Genomic DNA, 20,176 nt, shown 5'->3' with positions numbered 1-20,176 from the left:
TGGAACATTGCGAAGAAATGGAAGTCTTATTACCAACAAGCAACAGCAGAAATCTCAGTATAAAGCAGCTATAGCAACTTCTAAAGATGATGTTGCTAAGAAACTAGAAAAGATTGACTGTCAGCATACAGTAGATGCCGCTGCCAAAAGAAACAGAATCAAAGACGCCAGATTTACTATGAGAAGGAAGTTCCATTTCCATGATTAATCAGTGCACGATTAACAAACGGCTTAAGTTAAGAAATGGATCAACAGTGCCACTAGTGATTGGAGCATGTTACAGATATTCAGAAGTACAAACAAATCACAACATCCCAGTAACTTAAGAAGATGTTGAGAGCAAAAGAGTGAGGAGCCTACAAGAAATTGTTTGCAGTAGTGAGAACCAATCTACTATCTTATGATCAAATGACAGGCAAACTACAGGTGTGTGTGTGCTTATTGATGGAACAATGAGGAAGTTTCTCTTAAGAAAATAAATATAAATGCACCATATTATGTGGGCGACCTGGAGACAACAAGTATAAAACACCAATATTTGACCAAATTATTTGAAATATACCAGCTAGTAGAAATTGAGATACCAGACAGAAAGAAGATTGATGAAGCATCGGTGGTCACCACTAGTGGTCAAGAAAAGAAGAGCAAGCAAGACATCAAGACCTTACAAATGTCAAAAAGAGATATCCCGAATGTAGGTTTGTAGGAACTGAATGAATCATAAAAGAAGGTCCCTCCACTGCAAAAACTTTGGGACAATACCTGGGAGAAAATCGAGCAGAAGACAAGGAGATAAGGTACTTATAGAGCAGAGTATTAGAAGGAATTGCGGTACCAAACCAAACAGAGCAGTTATACGGGGGAAGTGTAGCAAATCATAACAACAGAATACAGGACTCAAATTATGAGACTGATTCACGAATTGATTGTGCAAGGACATCTAGGAGCAAAGAAGCTAGCAGATAGAACCGCCAGTAATCTCCATTGGCCAGGAGTCATTAGAAATGTGAGAAGATCTTGCTGGCCATGTACTATCTGCCGAAAGACAATATCAGGAAGGAAGGTGGTCGAGGTGTTACTGGGGGAGATTTATTAATTAAAGATTAATTAATAATGTGATTAATATATGGTGATGTGCAAATGTGTAATTAATATTTAAGTAATATTTTATTTAATTAAATATTAATAAACTAATTAGATGATGGATATGTATGTGATATGCAAAATTAAATTATTTAATATACAAGTTTGAGTAATAATCAAATTTAATATCAATTTTTTTAAAATAAAATTAATATGAAAGCCAATGTTTTTTTCCAAAATGAGGATGTTATCAAGCAGCATATTATGATTATGTCACTAATGCCAGAGAGCGTGCTGCTAAAAGTGATGCCATCACCACAAGACAAAGTGTCAACATTGCTATTTTCATATTATAACACTAGATTTATAGTTTTCGCTTTTAGTGTCATTTTAAATGGCTCTTCTGATTGAAAATAACAACACACGATGATTTTAATAAATGTAGTTTTACTCTATTATAAAATAAGAGTTCAGATATATGGCATATTTTACATTTTTAAATGGGTTATTTTTTACTTATATAAAACGCCATTATGTTTTATGCAGACATATGTTAATGTGTTACTTAAACAATGATTCAATGAGACTGAAACAAGTAGTAACAACTTACGTCTTACAAAGGTGGATGGTGTTTCTACAGGACAACAGTGTTGATATATACTTCCATAGGGCTACAAACACATGTTAACCTTTTTCAATTTCAACTGATAAATTTAATTACATTATATTTGTTTTATAAAGAGGGATGGATGTTCCTATATGCAGATTGTGTTACTAATACATTTAATATGTAATATGATATGATTATGGCTTTCACTTCTATATTTCTGTGGACTTATAATGTTAGAAAATAAGTTTAGATAGGCGTGATGGGCAGCTACAGATAGCCCATTGTGTATTTGTGTAGCTAACTTTAAACAAAAGTAAATAAACAGTTCTATATTTAATTTGCATGGCATAGTTTTGCATTTATAACGTTTATATGTATAACACTTATTGATAACACATTAGTTTACATTTCTATAATTAATATATTGTATAACGTATGTTTGTAACAAACAGAAATAAATCCGAACAAAAATCAAAGACGCTGCACCAATTAAAAGGATCCCCAGGATACAGGCTATAATGTGGAATATAAAATGTACCCTAGATTTTGAAAGTGACTGATGACGTAGAACCCACATTGTAGTTGGAAGCACTGTCTGTCAGTCTTAACATCTTCTCACCAGTCTCATACGAAGAAATTCATAAACATTAAAAATATTAAAATAAATTGAAATTAGGAAAGAGAAATGTGGGTGTTCGAGCCCATAATGTCCCACATCTATATCACCCTTTACTACCAGCAAACAATTGTGGGAAAGTGACTGCTCTCCATAGTAAAGAAGAAGAAATCAAAATAATAATATATCACAATTTGGGGGTAAGATAAACTTACCTCCTGAAATTGGCATTCCAGACCCAAATATGATGGTAAGGAACTAATTAGTAGCCTAGTAGACAAATCATACCAGAGCGAAGGGACGCAACCAGTTACAGAAATAACTGATATAACTCTGAACCACCATCTACTGTAACCACCAATTTTCATACTATAATGTAGCGTTCCCGGTAATACAGCGGTAAGTTTACAACGCTAATATCAGGGGTTCGATTTTCCTCGGTGAGCTCAGCAGATAGCCTGATGTAGTTTTGCAATAAGAAAAACACACACTTGGTTTGGTTTTTGGAATTTCGCACAAAGCTACTCGAGGGCAATCTGTACTAGCCGTCCTTAATTTTGCAGTGTAAGACTAGAGGGAAGGCAGCTAGTCATCACCACCCATCGCCAACTCTTGGGCTACTCTTTTACCAACGAATAGTGGGATTGACCGTCACTTATAACGCCCCCACGGCTGGGAGGTCGAGCATGTTTGGCGCGACGCGGGCGCGAACCCGCGACCCTCGGATTACGAGTCGCACGCCTTACGCGCTAGGCCATGCCAGGCCCAAAACACACACTCAACAAGCATTTGTAGGTGATAATGTGTTAATCCGCATCAAAGTAGGTCGAAGTTGTATAAATGACCTTATTAATAACTAAAAATACTTATGAGAAAGTTTCAGTAAAATTTCCTTAATTTTTACTTCTTTATATTTATATAATGCATTCTTATATTCATCACAAAATATTTTAATAATTTTATTTAATTTCTTTATTGAAATCATTAAATATTAATTTTTGCGTCAATAATTCAACATTAATAATAAAATGTAATTTTTACAAATTTTACGAACTCGTAATAATTGTGAAGTTATAATGGTTATAACAAAAGAGTATGGTACATTACCATTAAAAAAGGGGTAAACTATATATTTAAAAAGCAAAACATTTTCTTTTCATCAAAATATTTTAGATTGATATCATTATAAATTATTTTACTTTCTAAATCTAAATAATGTGTCTTTACGTTAGATATTGATGTATTTTCAATTTCTTATTCTATTGTATAAATAGTGTTAATAACATTGTTTATCTCAGGATTTTTTATGCTAATTAAATCATATATGTAAGTTAAAGCAAAAATGCCTGGATTTATGTATTGTTCAATAAACCTTTTCTCATAAAAATAACTATATAAATTTGCAATACAAGTAGAATAGTTAGCACCCAATGAAACTCTTATTACTTGTTTAAATTCCTGGTTACTGAAAAAACATATAATTATTATAAACACCGACATTTAATATATCCTTTATGGTTTTAGAGTTAAATTTTCTTTCTTCTGGTACTATGAAAAAAATAACACAATTGTTCAATTAATGAATTTATAAGGAAAATTGAAGCTTTTAATAGAATTGTGGAGAATAATGTAGTAAAGTCAAATGTTGGAATATTCTTTACTTGTACAACATAACTTGACACTTCTAACCACTCACTGTTATACATACTTACAACAACACTTCACTCTTCCAACCCTTATTGTTGTTTCTACTAACAATAATATGATTTGACTCTTCCAACTACTGTAGCGGATTTACAAATTACTTCTCACGTGACTAACTAATTTTAATAATATTGCACAGCATTGATATGTGAACGTTATTGTTAGGGCAAGCTTGTGTCAGTTTCATACAACATACACACTCAAATTCAACGTTTTTTACCTAGAAAATGAAAACCAAACGACAGAAAGATAAAAGGTAAACTAAACCATAACGCTATTTTCATACCTATTTTTATTAATAGAACAATGCATTACGACAATAATTTAAGTGGACAAAGTCAAATCCCCTAGTGACACAGTGTTATGTCTGCGAAATTAAAACGATAGAATCCGGGTTTCAAGAAGCTTGGCGGGCAGAGCACAGGTAACTCTTTGTGTTGTTTCATTTTTATCTTCATCAAAACAAAGTCAAATAAAACTTAAATGAACGTATTTTCTTTCCGAGAATGAAATCATCATGAATATTTGGTTATCTGCTGTCTCTACTGAAGGGAATTTAACCCCTGATTTTAGAGATTTAAATCTAAAGACATACTGCTGTGTCATCGGAGTACATCATGAATATTAATACCAAAACCACAAAAGCTTCAAGAACAGGAAACAATTTTTGATACAGACCAAACAATCCCACCTAAAACAATAGGCCACAGTTATTATTATATATATTTAGGCTAGTACTGAAATATAGCATTAATACATAAACCTTTGTTACTGTGTGAACTACTTGGAATTTAACAACCATGTTAGTCCTAATGTTTTACCATTTTACTGTAAATCAGGATCAGTAGTTAACTAATACGAAAATAAACTTTTGTTCTAAACTGTGTGTGGTGACTCATTTTAACACATTAATTATACATATATCATCAACACATTATATTTCAGAAACTGTAAGTATATATAGCGGCCTGTAGGTGGTGCTTGTTTCATAAAAAAATGTGATTATTTGGACGGAATCATGCATTAAAATACATTTACTGGTATATGATTTATAAAATATAAATGTAGATTTACCGTAAGGTTAGAATTCAAGCGTTGCCCTGTTAAAGAATTAGATCTAGATTCTAGGCCTAATGGCCCAGCATAGCATGATGGTTAAAGCGTTCAATTCGTAATATGAGGGGGATGGATTCGAATCCCCATCACATCAAAAATGTTCATCCTTTCAGCCGTGTTGGCGTTATAATGTAACGATCAATCCCAATATTTTTTGGTAAAAGACTAGCCCAAGAGTTGGTGGTGTGTGGTGATACCCAGCTGCCTTCTCTCTAGTCTTAAACTACTAAATTAGAGACGACTGGCGTGGATAGCACTCGTGTTGCTTTGGACGAAATTTCCTCAAACAAACAATAACACTATTATATCTGGTAAACGTTATTAAACAATCTAACAAACAAATAGTTTCTCTTTAAGTATAGAACAATATCTACCCACGTTAAATATTTCTAACCAAGTAAAGGTGGTTATATAGAACTTATCTGTGTCCCGTTTAACAGTTTTTGTACAAGCTCTTTAACTTCGACTGGATTATGAAAACTAACGAGTCTGACTACGTGCACCCAGCCTGTCACAAGTCATCCAAACTTTGTGTGCTTTCAATATTAAACACTGTTTCTATGTCAAAAAGACTGATGAAGCAGCAGCTAAATATGTGGAAATAGCCGGAAGAGTAGAATACTGGTTTGTTATAGACATTCCACATTGTTGACATTTACCATGTACTGACAGTTTGTATAAATCCTCAGTCAAAACTGTGAATAAAAAATTTTCCTGTGCACAAGAAACGTTACAGAATTCCATTTGCTCCGAAAATAGAAAGTAACTTCCTTGGTTTTAAACCAATCATTACATCTGCCATTGAAGATGATGACGTGTATGTTTTCATCCCAGTGTGTTTATTTGTGTGTGTGTTTGTCAGCAGAATTTATCATAAACGGCGGAATGGATATGGACGAGAATTGGTATACTTTAGACTATGATCTAACTTAGAAGTGACTGGATTTTGGAGGGTCAGGGTTACAGCCATATCCGTTAACATGGGGATAGATGTTTTACACTATTTTTGCTTTATAACTCAGTCCAAGATGATCAAATTCTGATGAAACTTGGAAGATATATGTAGAATATTATTCCTCATTGTTTTGCTACACTGGTTTGAGCCTGTTGATAACCACGGACATACGAAGATATTTTCATATTTTATGAAGGTCGAATTTGATCAATGTGGCAAGCTATCTTTCCTAAACTTTCTACAGCTGTTGCCACTTGTAACTGTCAAAGCCATGAAGCTTTTAAAATATGAAAATCTGATAAATCAACTGCTGTTGTCTACTAGGGTTCAAAGGTGTACCTCAGTGATCGAAAACTATGTGAAAATCCAAAAGAGTCGACACCGTTTTTGTTAGCTCACTTACAAGTGAAATTAAAAAGTTTGGATAACGAAGTGAAGAGGTTGGTAATAAAACACCTTACTATTGATTGCACACCTCCTGAAAAACAATCAAACACATTGACATTTAGAAAACCCTTAAAAAACACAGCTGTTCATTAAAACTTCGTAACATTATCAAACTACATGTTAGCTAGAGTCCTGATTATATAATTTTGTATCGCTATCAATTTAACTGTGTAACATTTGAGCTGGTTTAACTACTTTAATTATTTAAGGCTGGCAATTTTAGCATGAGTAAACCATCATTATTACGCATGCGTAAATTATTATGCACTTATCCACCACTAAACTTTATGGCGCTTTGCGTATTAACTTTATAATTAGCTCACTTAACTCCTCTTAGCCTCCATCCTATACTAATATTACCCATAATAATATGAAATATTTACATTCCAGTACTCTTTCTTCAAATTTACAAAGAACAGCCAACTTCATTTTAACTTTGTGTATATATTAGAAAATCTTATAACTTATGCAAGAATGCAAAATTCATTACGACACGGGGCACACTGGCCTACTGTTTGTTCGGAATCGAATTAACCATCAATGAAATAGTTAGACAGTCCAGTTTCTCTACGAATCCAAGTTATAGGCGTAGGAATACATTTATAAATTGAGAACTTAGTAATAGTATATTTAGATTGGAAGTAGATAATAATGTTTCTTCTGTAAATTGGTTCTGATGTAAAACTGAAAAACAAAATTCCTACTGAGGCTGAAAAAATATAATATTGTTAGAACTGTGATGTAGAACTGAGAGAAAATATTGCTACTGAGGCCGTAAAAGGATAATAATGTTGGAATTGTAGTGAAGAACTGCAACACAGAAGATTTTTACTGAAAATGGAAAAATATTATATTGTTAAAACTGTAATGTAGAACCGTTTGGTTTGTTTTGAAATTAGCGCAAAGTAACAAGTGGGCTATCTTTGCTAGCGGTCTCTAACGTAACAGTGGAAGACTAGAGAGAAGGAAGCTAGTTATCACCCTCCACCGTCAACTCTTGGGCTACTCTTTTAACAGTGAATAGTGGAATTCACCATAACATTACATACCTCAACGACTGAAAGGGTGAGCATGTTCGGTAAACAGAGATTCCAACCCGCAACATTTAAATTGCGAGTTAAGCGCCCTAATCACCTAGCCATGCCGAGCCATGTGTTGAACTAAAATACAGGAATGCTACTGAGATTAGAAGCATTGTAGTGAAGCACATGAGATGAAAAATAATATATATATATATATAAATATTATTTGTAATATGAGAGTTCTAAAGTACAACCAAAGTAAAAAGACACTTCATATATAGATCTTAAAGTAACAATAGCTTTAGGGATAGAATCCAAGCACTTCTAATGAGGAGCTGCAGAGGAGCTGAATCCACTAAATCAAATAAGTAAATATTCAAGAGTTATTTTTATGATATGCATGAAGGACTTCATGGTGTATGATCAAACTAACAATTTTTGTTTGACAGAGATAGAGAATATAATTAAAACAAGAATTTTTGGGTTCATTGAGTTCAACTGTCTACTATAATTAACCAGACCTCCTAATGCAGTACTGGAAAACAATATTGTTATTGTGACTAAATGAGGTTAATTATGTGAGGACTACTGGAGGGTCACAAAATGTTGCAAAAGCCACACAAGACCACTATGTTTGTTAACTCGTGCCGTTAGAACTTTTAGAGATGTGCACCGCTGAAATCAATCCATCTTTGGCTCATGTTGCATTGTTACGGTTGCGCGGCCTTTTGTAATTAAGTGTTTTAAATATTTCAGATTATGAAAGAACTACGTGCTTGACAAAGAAAACTTCGTATGTTGTAATAGAATTTTTCTACAGCGTTTACGATCTGCCATAGAACCAATTTCAAACGCAAAACAAATCTTAGCAATCAAAGAGCCGACACTTGTATGAGACAAATCAGTCTCCTAACATAAATGTCTCTATCGGGACCTGCTACTGATAAAGTTTCAATGAGTAATTAATAAAGTAAGTTCACTAGAGGCAAAAATGCACAATATTTCCACAAGGTTTTACCAATGACGTAATAACTTTTTTCCACACATTTTTGACAGGTTGATGATATCCCAATCAATCTCTCTCTATATATAACAATGAAGTGCCTGTCTGTCTGTCACGATCTGTGTCTTTTGAAAAGTTAATCGTAGAAAACATTATATATCAAAATGCTTGTTTTCAAGAGCATATTAAAGGAAAATTATTCACTTTATTTGTAATTTCTAAATGTTCTTATAGATATCAGAGTTAATCTACCAATCTTTATATAGGATGAATGTTCAATCTGTTTGTTTTCTTACAGCATACCCACATCACGCTATCTGCTGTGTCCACCGAGAGAAATCAAATCCCTGATTTTAGCATTATGAATCTGAAGACTTACCACTGTTCCACTTGGAGGCAATCAATCTGAAAAAAAAAATCCTATTAAAAATGTTTCGTTTTATGAGGAAATTTTATGAAACAAATAACAATAGATAAAGAGGACTTACTTCGACGACCAAATGAAAGTAACAGTTTAAAGATGTTATTTTTTTCATGTTGGTATTATATTCATGCATTATGTTATTGTATCATGTCGAATAAATTGAATTGAATACCACCCCTTTGAAACTTCTTATACAAACGACAACTGTCAAAAAATTCTCACCTCGGTAGAGGTCTCTTCTTGCGCGCAGTAAAATGACAAGAAACAGCAGAATCCAGCTGGAAACTCTACACTACTTAGTGAACTTGAGCACTCTATTGTGCTGCATGCACTCATTGCTTCAAAACCAAAACATTTTTGCCAACTGTGCAACATTTGAATTGTTTCAACGAGCACCTGCTAGTTATTATATAAACATTTATTAGTTAAACATAAACGTAACTTGAAAATAATCGTAGTAAAGCTGGTACTTGGAAAAATGATGATGGTGACCAACATTTAGCATCTTATTTTGTTTTGGTTTGTTTTTTTGGAATTTCGCACAAAGCTACTCGAGGGCTATTTTAGCCCTAATTTAGCAGTGTAAGACTAGAGGGAAGGCAGCTAGTCATCACCACCCACCGCCAACTCTTGGGCTACTCTTTTACCAACGAAAAGTGGGAGTGACCATCACATTATACGACCCCACGGCTGGGAGGGCGAGCATGTTAGCGCGACGCGGGCGCGAACCCGCGACCATCGAATTACGAATCGCACGCCTTACGCGCTTGGCCATGGCGGGCCAAGGCAGCCTCTTATCATTATGGGTGACTTGTAGTGATGAGGCAGAATTGGAACAAAATCACTCTAAAACCAACTAATTCAAAATCTCAGCAATAATTTAAAATATATACAGCAGTTACAACAAAGTTGAAAATTTCGGACATTAAACTTGTTGACAGTATCATCTCATTTATGTTACGTTCAGTAATGTAAGATATATCCATAATACGTCGTGGCAACTTCTCTCGTCTCCTGTTAAAACAACAAAAAATATTTATTTATGACAATTTCTATGGAAAACATATTAATTTTTACTAAAAGTCTACTGCAAAAAGTTACATGAGGAATTTAAAATACTAAATAATAATTTCTTGTATAACATTTAATAAATGGTAGAAAATTACAACAAATTTTTATACTTGTAAAACACGATGAAACATATTAAATAATTGTAAATGTGTATACGGTCCTGATTAACGAGCGTTTTTCATAATGAATCTTTTTCGCCTGTGAAACATAACATTGGTCTTTTGTTTAAGTAGATACAACTTTGTTCATAAATTTAACAGTGCAATGTCGAATGTTCTATAAAGCAATCACTACAAGTAATATTTGTTGACAAACGCATGTTTGCATGGTACAATAATTGTTGTTTTATAATGTTTTGTCAAAGTAAAATAAAATAACGGATGAGAAAATTATGAAAAAGTTAAAAAGTATTGTTCAATGGGCGATTCCTATGAAAAATATACTGTGATAAAACAGATTGGCCAAGGGTAAGTTTAAATGTGATATGTACACCAGGAGCTTTTTCTGCATTTAAAACTTAAAGAAAAGTGTTAAATTCTCTATGGTAGACACTCTTTGGTTTGAGATTCTGTATGTGAGTTGTTCAGAAGACTGAATCCAAAGAATAAGCACTTAACATTTTGTGAAAAGTTGCAAAAGAATGATATAGTGATTTAAATATAAATTTGTACTAAGTGGTAAAATATTAGAAATAAAAAGTTCATTTTTGGAATAAAATACTAATTAATAAGCAGGTATTACGTTAAGTATATTACTTCAATAATCAGTTAACTGTTTTTTGTATGCTGGTATTTTGTTTATTTTTGTTTTACGTTCATTAGTTTTTAAAAACTTTTCAACTAAGTAAGTATGACATTAAGCTAATCACTTTGTAAATTTTACATCCCAATTTCTTTCCTTCTCTTTCAAATAATTTCATTCAGAGGAAACCTAAGTTCTGGATTATTATCCTGCTGAAGTTTCAAACAAGGGTTAAGTAAATCTCATACACTGGCTACTGAAATGTGGAGCAAGATGTCTTTACACTTTCTGCATAATACTTCCAACTTGGACAGTATTTCACTTCTTCCTTGGGTAGAAGAAAAAAATACGAGTTGTAAACATATTAGTAGGAATGAGAAATTTACTAGCTGAAACTGAAAACTACCAGTTTATTTATTTTATTGGCATAATGACTTCATTATTACAAATGTATACATATTTTATTTATTCCAATGAATTGTTTTCGTATATTACCTCCTTTCCTATACTCATTCAGAGCTGCCCTCCACAAGCAAAATAGTTTTTTACGCATACCACAAGTGTCCTACCGCCCCTCCATTGGAAATTATTCATCCCAATGAGTCTTTCATGCAAATTACCAGACGAAAACCCTCCACCAATAAGAGTGCCACATATTCTTGTCACACATATGATCCCTTCATTCAATTTCACTGGACTATAATTTCGTTTTTGGCAGAGTTCTTGTTTAAACGGTTGATTTTTTCTTTAGTGTGCTTTCTAATTATAACTTAAATAGTTATACTATTGAAGTGGTAGTTTTTTATTAATCGCTTTTATTATTGTTAATCCAATCTTTATTATTTTCTTGTTTGTTTGTTTTTCGCACGTTTGTACTCATCTATAAAACAATTTGTTCGATTCACTATTTACCACGAATGTCGAGGTTAATTTTACCATTTCGAGTATCACATCTCCTACAAAACGCGTTTTCATTGGTAACAGGTGGGATCACCCGTCGTTGGATTTATCTATGATTATTTGCCATAGATTACTGTATGGGCCAACCACTGTCACCTTCTCCTGAACTTTATCCCGCTTCCCCAAGAACATGTCAAACGTGTTCGATTTAACGAAGATTTTGATAGCATTTTTCTAACCCTGAATCTTGCCGTGCCTTCTTACGCTCCATCTATGGAATCAGCTAGTCCTCAATGACGTATTTAGACATGATTTCTCAGATTTGTGGTGTTTTATCCATTTCCTCGATTTCTTACTACCCCTGACCTCCTTTTCATTATTGTTTACTCTCCCTATCTTCTCTGGTTATTATATTTTTAGTAGAACATTTTACTTCCCAATTGGTTGAGAGTGCCAGCATGTCTTTCCTTTCATGGGCTACTAATCACATTGCTTTTCTCAATTTTGAGCATTCCCTGATTTTCTGCAGTGTTTACACCATAGCCAGTTTTCACACACTCGTCTTAACTTTACTACATTCTGACGGTATTTATCTACAATACGTCATTTTTCCCAGGCTATGTATGCACCAAAATCTTGAGGGTTCATCAAGTGACAGTGTCATCTGTCATCCTCGACTCTTGACTTGCAAACGTGGTTTCTCGGTTGTTGGGATCTTCTCGGTTTCAGTGTGCCCTTGTCCCAGGGTACTTTGCCACCAACTTATCTCAGAGAATTATACCTTGCCTCTCTCTTTAGTGGCATGTATCAACCATGTTCATGACACTTTTAAATCACGTGAGGAATTATTTACCATTTATACCTTTGCAAATTGTTTGTTGTAGTAAAACCGTGGCAAGCCCCTGTTCCCATTTCCTGTTTTAGTCGTTATCAATGCTTACCTGTTTTTTTTTCCAGAGGTTCTGTATTTCATCATTTTATCTCATGTAGATTCGCACAACGTTAAGAGTATCGGTGACTACTCACTGAATAGTGGTTGGTGCAAGCTTGATTGTGAGAATATTTTCCCTTGTGGTGATGTTTTGCCACAGATGAGTGGGATTTTTGGATTCTATCAGATGGATCTTTACTACAATCTCTTTCCCAACTTCCTTTATCAAAGGTACTCATTTCCTTCTCTCAGCCTTAGGACCCTATCACCGACAGGCCATTGAATCTATGACTTATCTCAGTTTTATTCCACGGTATTAGTTTTCTCGAACAAAAGTAAAGACTGCCAGCCTGTTATAGATTTGTTTTACCTCAATCAACTTCTCAGTTTCCCTCGTTTTATCATAAAATTGTTTCTTACTCTCAAGTGGGTTTTTACTCCAGGTATATGAATGACCAAGATGGATGTCACGAATACTTTCATACTTATTCCAATAGCTCTGCAGTCGTGACCGTATTTTTCGTCTGCCCATCAAGGGATGAGTTATCAATCTTACAAACTCCCCTTCACGCTTTGTTTGGTCCTGTATATTTCTGTTAAATATTTTTATCTTTTTCTCATCATCGCCATGCTCTTGGGATGCATTTTTATTATTATATGGATAACCGGCTACTATTAATTCATTCTGAACAGGAGTCAATCCATCATAAACTTCAGTTGCTCCAGGAGACGACAGCTCGAGTGGACTGGTTAATGAAATTTAACTCCCAATGTGCTATACTTTTGGGGATGTGGTTTACCTTGACTACCATACTCCAGTTTAGTCAGGCTCATTATAGCTATTTATGTGAATGCAGGTATAATTTTCATATACTAAAGATTTATTTCCGATAAATACCTACAAATTCCATCTTTCCTTCACGTGGAAAACCGATTCTTTCAATTTCTGGTAAAATTCCAAGTGATAGTCCGGTTGAATTGAATAGAGGAAATCGAATGTGTAACTAGAGTATGTGGCACTCTCACTGGTTGAGAGTTGCCTCTTGATAACTTGCAAGGGCACACACTGGAATGTTTGTTTGTTTTTGAATTTTGCACAAAGCTAGCCATCTCTAATTTAGCAGTATGGGACCAGAGAAGAGGCAACTAGTCATCTCCACTCACCGCCAACTCTTTGACTACTCTTTTACCAATGAATAGTGGGATTGACCATCATATAATAACGCCCCCATGATTGAAAGGGGAAGCATTTTCGGTGTGACTAGGATTTGAACCTGCAAACCTTAGATTACGAGTCGGACCCCCTAACCACCAGAGTGATTTCCATTTGAGGGGAAGCAGAAAACTTTTGTTATGTGTGGAAAAATGTTTTGCATATAAAGAGCAATAATGGATAACAATAGCTATTTATATGGAAGGAGGTAAGTACAGCATGGAAATACATTTTGAGTACAGAGAATTATAACTTTCATAACATTATTACACTATATGTAATGTAGAGAAAAAATGTATGTGCTGGTTAACCAGTCTGTAGAATGATATTCTTCATGTATTGAAAATGTGACTTAAATCAAGAAATATAGAAATGCTCAACATTAGCAATATCTTCCCATTTTCTGATCTACCAAGGAATAAAGAAAATACAGAGTTATAAGTGAGCAGTTTGATCCACCTAACACAAATATAGCGCCTTCATTTTACGTCAACAAAAGTTTGTGTTCAAAAATAACTATTTTAGTCACAGCAAAAATAGTTGCAAAGTTCAGAAAGTTAAAATTTTGAAAGTGAATAATTGCAGATTTTGATTAAAAGAGAGTATTTGGCAAATTATGAAGAATAAAATAACAGTGTATAAAGACATCATTGTGTTGTGACATTTTAAAGCACATTTGATCACACACAAATTTACAAGATTTATAGAGCAGAATAATCAATAGTGTCATTGATACTCATATACTTAAAAACATACATTTGCTTCAATGAAGTGATTCACTCATGAATAATTAACTGAAAAGATTCTAAACTCATCACATTACTTGTACATCTCGATTGTAACAGCTGAGCACACTTTCAAAAAGTTATTAATGTTATTTTAAAAAGTGGTGCTTACATGTGTCAATATAACTTGCTGTTTATTTTTTATTGATACTTTATGGTAGTCTTCATATAATGAGAGGCATTTAGTTATGTATGATATTGTGTTTCCTGTATAATAAGATATGCATACAGTTTTATTATTGTACAAATATTTTAAACAGGTGATTTTCCATTGTTCATTTGTTTTTTAAAGCATAATAATTTTATCTCTAGAATCTGGTAATGTCATTATAAACAAGTACATTACAGATTCTGATGACATTTCTTTGTTTTAGTGGTTCAGCTGGTGTAAATAAAGCCATAGAAAGAGGAACTGGGTTGGAAGTTGCTATTAAGACTTATCTGACTGAGCAACCTGATAAAGAAGGTTTAATTACTGAACTATTAATATTAATAAGGTGTGAAACATCTTAACCTTGTGAACTACTTAGACAGTTATCTTGTAGGAGACGAACTCTGTCAGTGTTCTTAGAGTTACATATCTCTTCATTCTATTTTATTTTTACTTTTACTGTTATAAAGTGTACATTAACATACTGTCTTTATTAAATTAAGTACGAAAATGTCAAGTAACACTAGGTGTTTAAGGATAATTTCAAATATCAATCTTATAACTTGTAGTTATAAATAATACATTATAATTTTAATGTGACTATCGGTTTTAGCCACATTTGCTTTTCATATGATAATTACTAATTTATTATATACACATATGGCTTTGAAATAATTTCATACTTAAATGTAAGGTATAATGCACTATAGATGACTTAGTGTCAATCGTATAATGTACTACAGCTGACAATGTGACTGTTGTACAATGTTCTATAAATGATTTAATATCAGTTGTACATGTATCTATATCTGAATCAGTGTCAATAGTATAATGTCCTATAAATGATTAAGTGTCACTTGTATAATATACTATAAATGATTTTACTTAGGTGTATATGGTAACTATGAATGATAAAATGTCAGCTGTATAATATACCTATGAATAATTTAGTGTCAGTTGTATAATGTATTTATAAATGAATTAGTGTACGTTGTATGATTTACCTAAATAATGACAATCTCTTGTATAATGTATTTATAAATGAATTAGTGTACGTTGTATGATTTACCTAAATAATGACAATCTCTTGTATAATGATATATAAATAATTTAATTTGAGTTATACCTTATATCTATATATGAATTAGTTTCAGTTGTATAATATATCGATAAATGATTTATTGACAGTTGTATAATGTATGTATGAATAAACTAGTGTCACTTGTATAATGTACTATAGACGATTTGTCATTTTTACAATTTACTACCAATGATTTAGTGTCAGTTGTATAATATATATATAAATGATTAAGTGTTAAATATATATCTACAAATGATTTAATGTCAATTGTATAATCTTCTTTAAATGATTTAGTGTCAGTGGTATAATGTACCAATGAATGATTTAATGTAAGTTTGTAATGGATATGAAAATGATTTATTATCAGTTGTATAATGTGCTATGTATAAATGATTTATTTTCAGTTTTATAATGTACTTATAAATGAACTAGTGTCATATGTACAATGTACTATAAATTATTTAGAATCAATTAGTTATATAATGCAATTATGAATGATTTAGTGTCATTTGTATAATATACTTACGACTTATTGCCAGCTGTATAATTTATGTATAAGTGAATTAGTATAAATTGTATAATGTACCCAAGAATGACTAAGTGTCAGTTGTTTAATGTACCAATAAATGACTTTGTGTCAGTTATATATCTATAAATTATTTAGTCGGATTATAATGTTCTATAAATGATTTATTGCCTATAATATACTATATATAATTGCCAAGGTGTAATATATAAATGACTATCAGTTATATAATGTACCTATAAATGATTTATTGTCAGTTGTGTACTGCACTAAAAGTAATTTAGTGTCAGGTGTAAAATTTTCTCAAAATAATTTGGGGTCAGTTGTATAAGGTACTATAAATGACTTAGAGTAAGATGTAAAAAGTAACTATGAATGATTTAGTGTCAGCTGTACAATAAACCTACAAATGATTTATTGTTAGCTCTATAATGCATGTATGAACGAATTAGTGTCAGTTGTACAATTTGGTATAAATGATTTACTTTAAGGTGTATATTATATGTATAAAGGATTTAGTGTGAGTTGTATATTGTGCTATAAATGATTTGTTATCAGTTGTATAGTGTATCTGTCTATAAAGGAATTAGTGTGAGATTTATCATGTACTTATGATAGTCTAAGTGTCAGTTGTTTAATGTACTGATGAATGATTTAGTGTCAGTTTACAATATATCTATGAATGATTTAGTGTGAGTTGTATAATGTGGTATAAATTATTTATTTTCAGTTTTATAATGTACATATAAATGACTTAGTGTCATATGTACAATGTACTGCAAATACTTTAGTGTCAGTTGTGTGATGCAACTTAGTGCATCTTAAAACGTGCATCAAAAAACTTAGTGTCATTTATATAATGTACTACGAGTGATTTAGTGTCAGTTGTATACTGTACTTATAAATGATTTATTGCCATCTGTATAATGTATTTACAAATAAATTAATATTGTCTGCACAATGTACTGCAATTTATTTAGTGACAGTTGTATAGTGTACTATAAATGATTTTTGTCAGTTTAATAAACTAATTAATGATCTAGTCTCAGTTGTAAAATGTACTATAAATGATGTAGTATCAGATCAAAAATGCACTATAAGTAATTAGTATCAGTTGTATAATGTACTATAAATGACTTATAGTAAGATGCATAAAGTAATTATGAAAGATTTAGTGTCAGTGTTATAATCTATCAATGAATGATTTAGTGTTTATTTATAATGTATCAATTAATGATTTAATGTTAATTGTATAATGTGCTATAAATTATTTATTGTCAGTAGTGTAATTCACCAAATAATGATTTAGTGTCAGTTGTACTACTCTTCAAACCACCATGTTTATAACAAAAGTCAGGTCATCAGGCTCGTGTCTGAAAAAAAAGGTGAACAGCGTGAACTTTCTGATGGCCGTACATTTATAGAATGGGGAAACATCATGATGGATACAATTAGAAATCTTGCAGTAGTTCCAAGGGAAGACTTCTGGATGACATATTGACATAATTATGGACTTTGATGTAGAACACTTACCAAGGTCAATGGAACCAGCTTTCATCATACGACATAAGAGACAGTGAAATTATGATGACGAAGAAATAGGACAATAACCCCTTTAAGAATGGACACTGGTTATCCAAATATATATACTGCTAAATGGGTAAACCATGTCAATACCAGGGTAACAATACTTGCTATTTAATATGTATTTTCTTTTTGCCAGGCCATTGATACGTGTTAGGATGTCTTTCTTTTAACTAGAACACCAACACTCGCTAGGGTCTTTCTTTTTTGTCAGGACACCAATGTTTTCTAAGAAATATCTATCTTTCTGTCAAGACACCAATACACACTACTTAATATCTATATACATTTCAGGACACCAATATCCACTACTTAATGTCTATATTTTTGTCAGGACACCAATATCTACGAATATGTATATAATTTTGTCAGGACACCAATATCCACTAACTAATGTCTATATTTTTGTTAGGGCAGCAATATCCACTAATTAATGTCTATATTTTTGTCAGGATACCAATATGCACAAATTAATGTCAATATTTTAAAACACCAATGTCCACTAACTAATGTCTATATTTTTGTTAGGACACCAATATCCACTAACTAATGTCTATATTTTTGTCAGAACATCAATGTCCACTAACTAATGTCTATATTTTTGTTAAAACACAAGATTCGCAACTGAAAGTCTTTTTCTTATCAAACAGTTCAATTAGTCAGACCATAAATTCAAACATTTTTAAATTATTTTTACCACTTTTTAACGAGCTCATTGTTTAACTACAACAATCAAGAATGGTTCAGAATAGCTAACTTATGGGACAAATAATCTTATAAAAATTATATGCAACAGACACAGGCAACAGTAGGAACTAAGCCTATTTTATACCAAAACATTATCATTCTAAATGGACCCACATACGGAAAACTTTAATATGTTCTGAACTAAAATGATCAAGAAAGAAAAATAATGTTATCCTTATTTTTAAGGTAACTCTTCCACGCTACCAGAAATAACAACATTCCCTCATTACCTCACTTTTTTATTGTAATCGAATCTTCTTATGATGTAGCCATATTTGCTGCTTCTACACCAATCAAAACGTACTTTTTTAAGGTTTCAGATGGAAATAGTTTGACTCAAACCAATAAGAATGACTGAATCATATTTTGGTGCTACCACTGGGGGTTGTACAAAATCATATTATAACCTTTTCATTTTAGTTATTCCTGAAGATTTTTGCGACGTCATTTGCCTTGATGAGATGTATAGTGGCTTTCCAAGTGTTCGTGAAGTTTGTTGTAAACTCAGGTATATGACTACTAGAAATGACGTAATGGATCTTCTAAAGTCCCATTTTGATTTTCGACATTATTCTAATTGCCAATCTACCATTAGAACCAAACTCATTTACGTCTTAAGAAAAGAAATAAAAGAAAAACAACAATTTTAATTATAACTGTTTTATTATTGATCTAACTTAAGCTAAATTAGAGGTAACAATAGCGCATGGCCAATAAGTCAGGAGGCTCAAATGAACTAAGAAGTGACAATTGGAAGAATTACACGGTCTTTTACCTTTAGCTTCTGACAAAATAATGTCGTTTGGTCTTATCAGAGAATAGTTTCGTGTTTACATTTTCAGCAAGAACACATTTTGAAAGCTCTGATCGAAATCTACTGTACACAACCATCGACCTATATGTAAAGAGCTCGCAGTGCTACGTGAAAGAACAGTTTGTTTGTTTTTGAATTTCGCATAAAGCTACTCGAGGGCTATCTGTGCTAGCCGTCCCTAATTTAGCAGTGTAAGATTAGAGGGAAGGCAGCTAGTCATCACCACCCACCGCCAACTCTTGGGCTACTCTTTTACCAACGAATAGTGGGATTGACCGTCACATTATAATGCCCCCACGGCTGAAAGGGCGAGCATGTTTGGCGCGGCCGGGATGCGAAACCGCGACCCTCAGATTACGAGTCGCACGTCTTAATACGCTTGGCCATGCCGGGACCGTGAAAGAATAGATAAGTGTGTGTGTGTGTGGAACGTATGCCTATGTACCTCGAAAACAAAAAGAAATTGTGTTTACTTTTAGATAAACAGTAAGCTGTTGGGCAATTAAAAAACAAGAAAGCTTACCGAGTTAAGCGGTAATGAAAGAAAACTTATCGTGTGAATTGATAATGAAAGAAAACTTGCTAAGTGATACGATGAACAGAGAAAACTTGCTGGGTGAAGTGGTAATGAGAGAAAAGTTGCTAAGTGATA

Source organism: Tachypleus tridentatus, chromosome 3 (genome assembly GCF_004210375.1).
Source record: "Tachypleus tridentatus isolate NWPU-2018 chromosome 3, ASM421037v1, whole genome shotgun sequence".
NCBI classification, from domain to species: domain Eukaryota; kingdom Metazoa; phylum Arthropoda; class Merostomata; order Xiphosura; family Limulidae; genus Tachypleus; species Tachypleus tridentatus.
The sequence above is the reverse complement of the archived record's forward strand: the minus strand, read 5'-3'. Positions refer to the sequence as shown.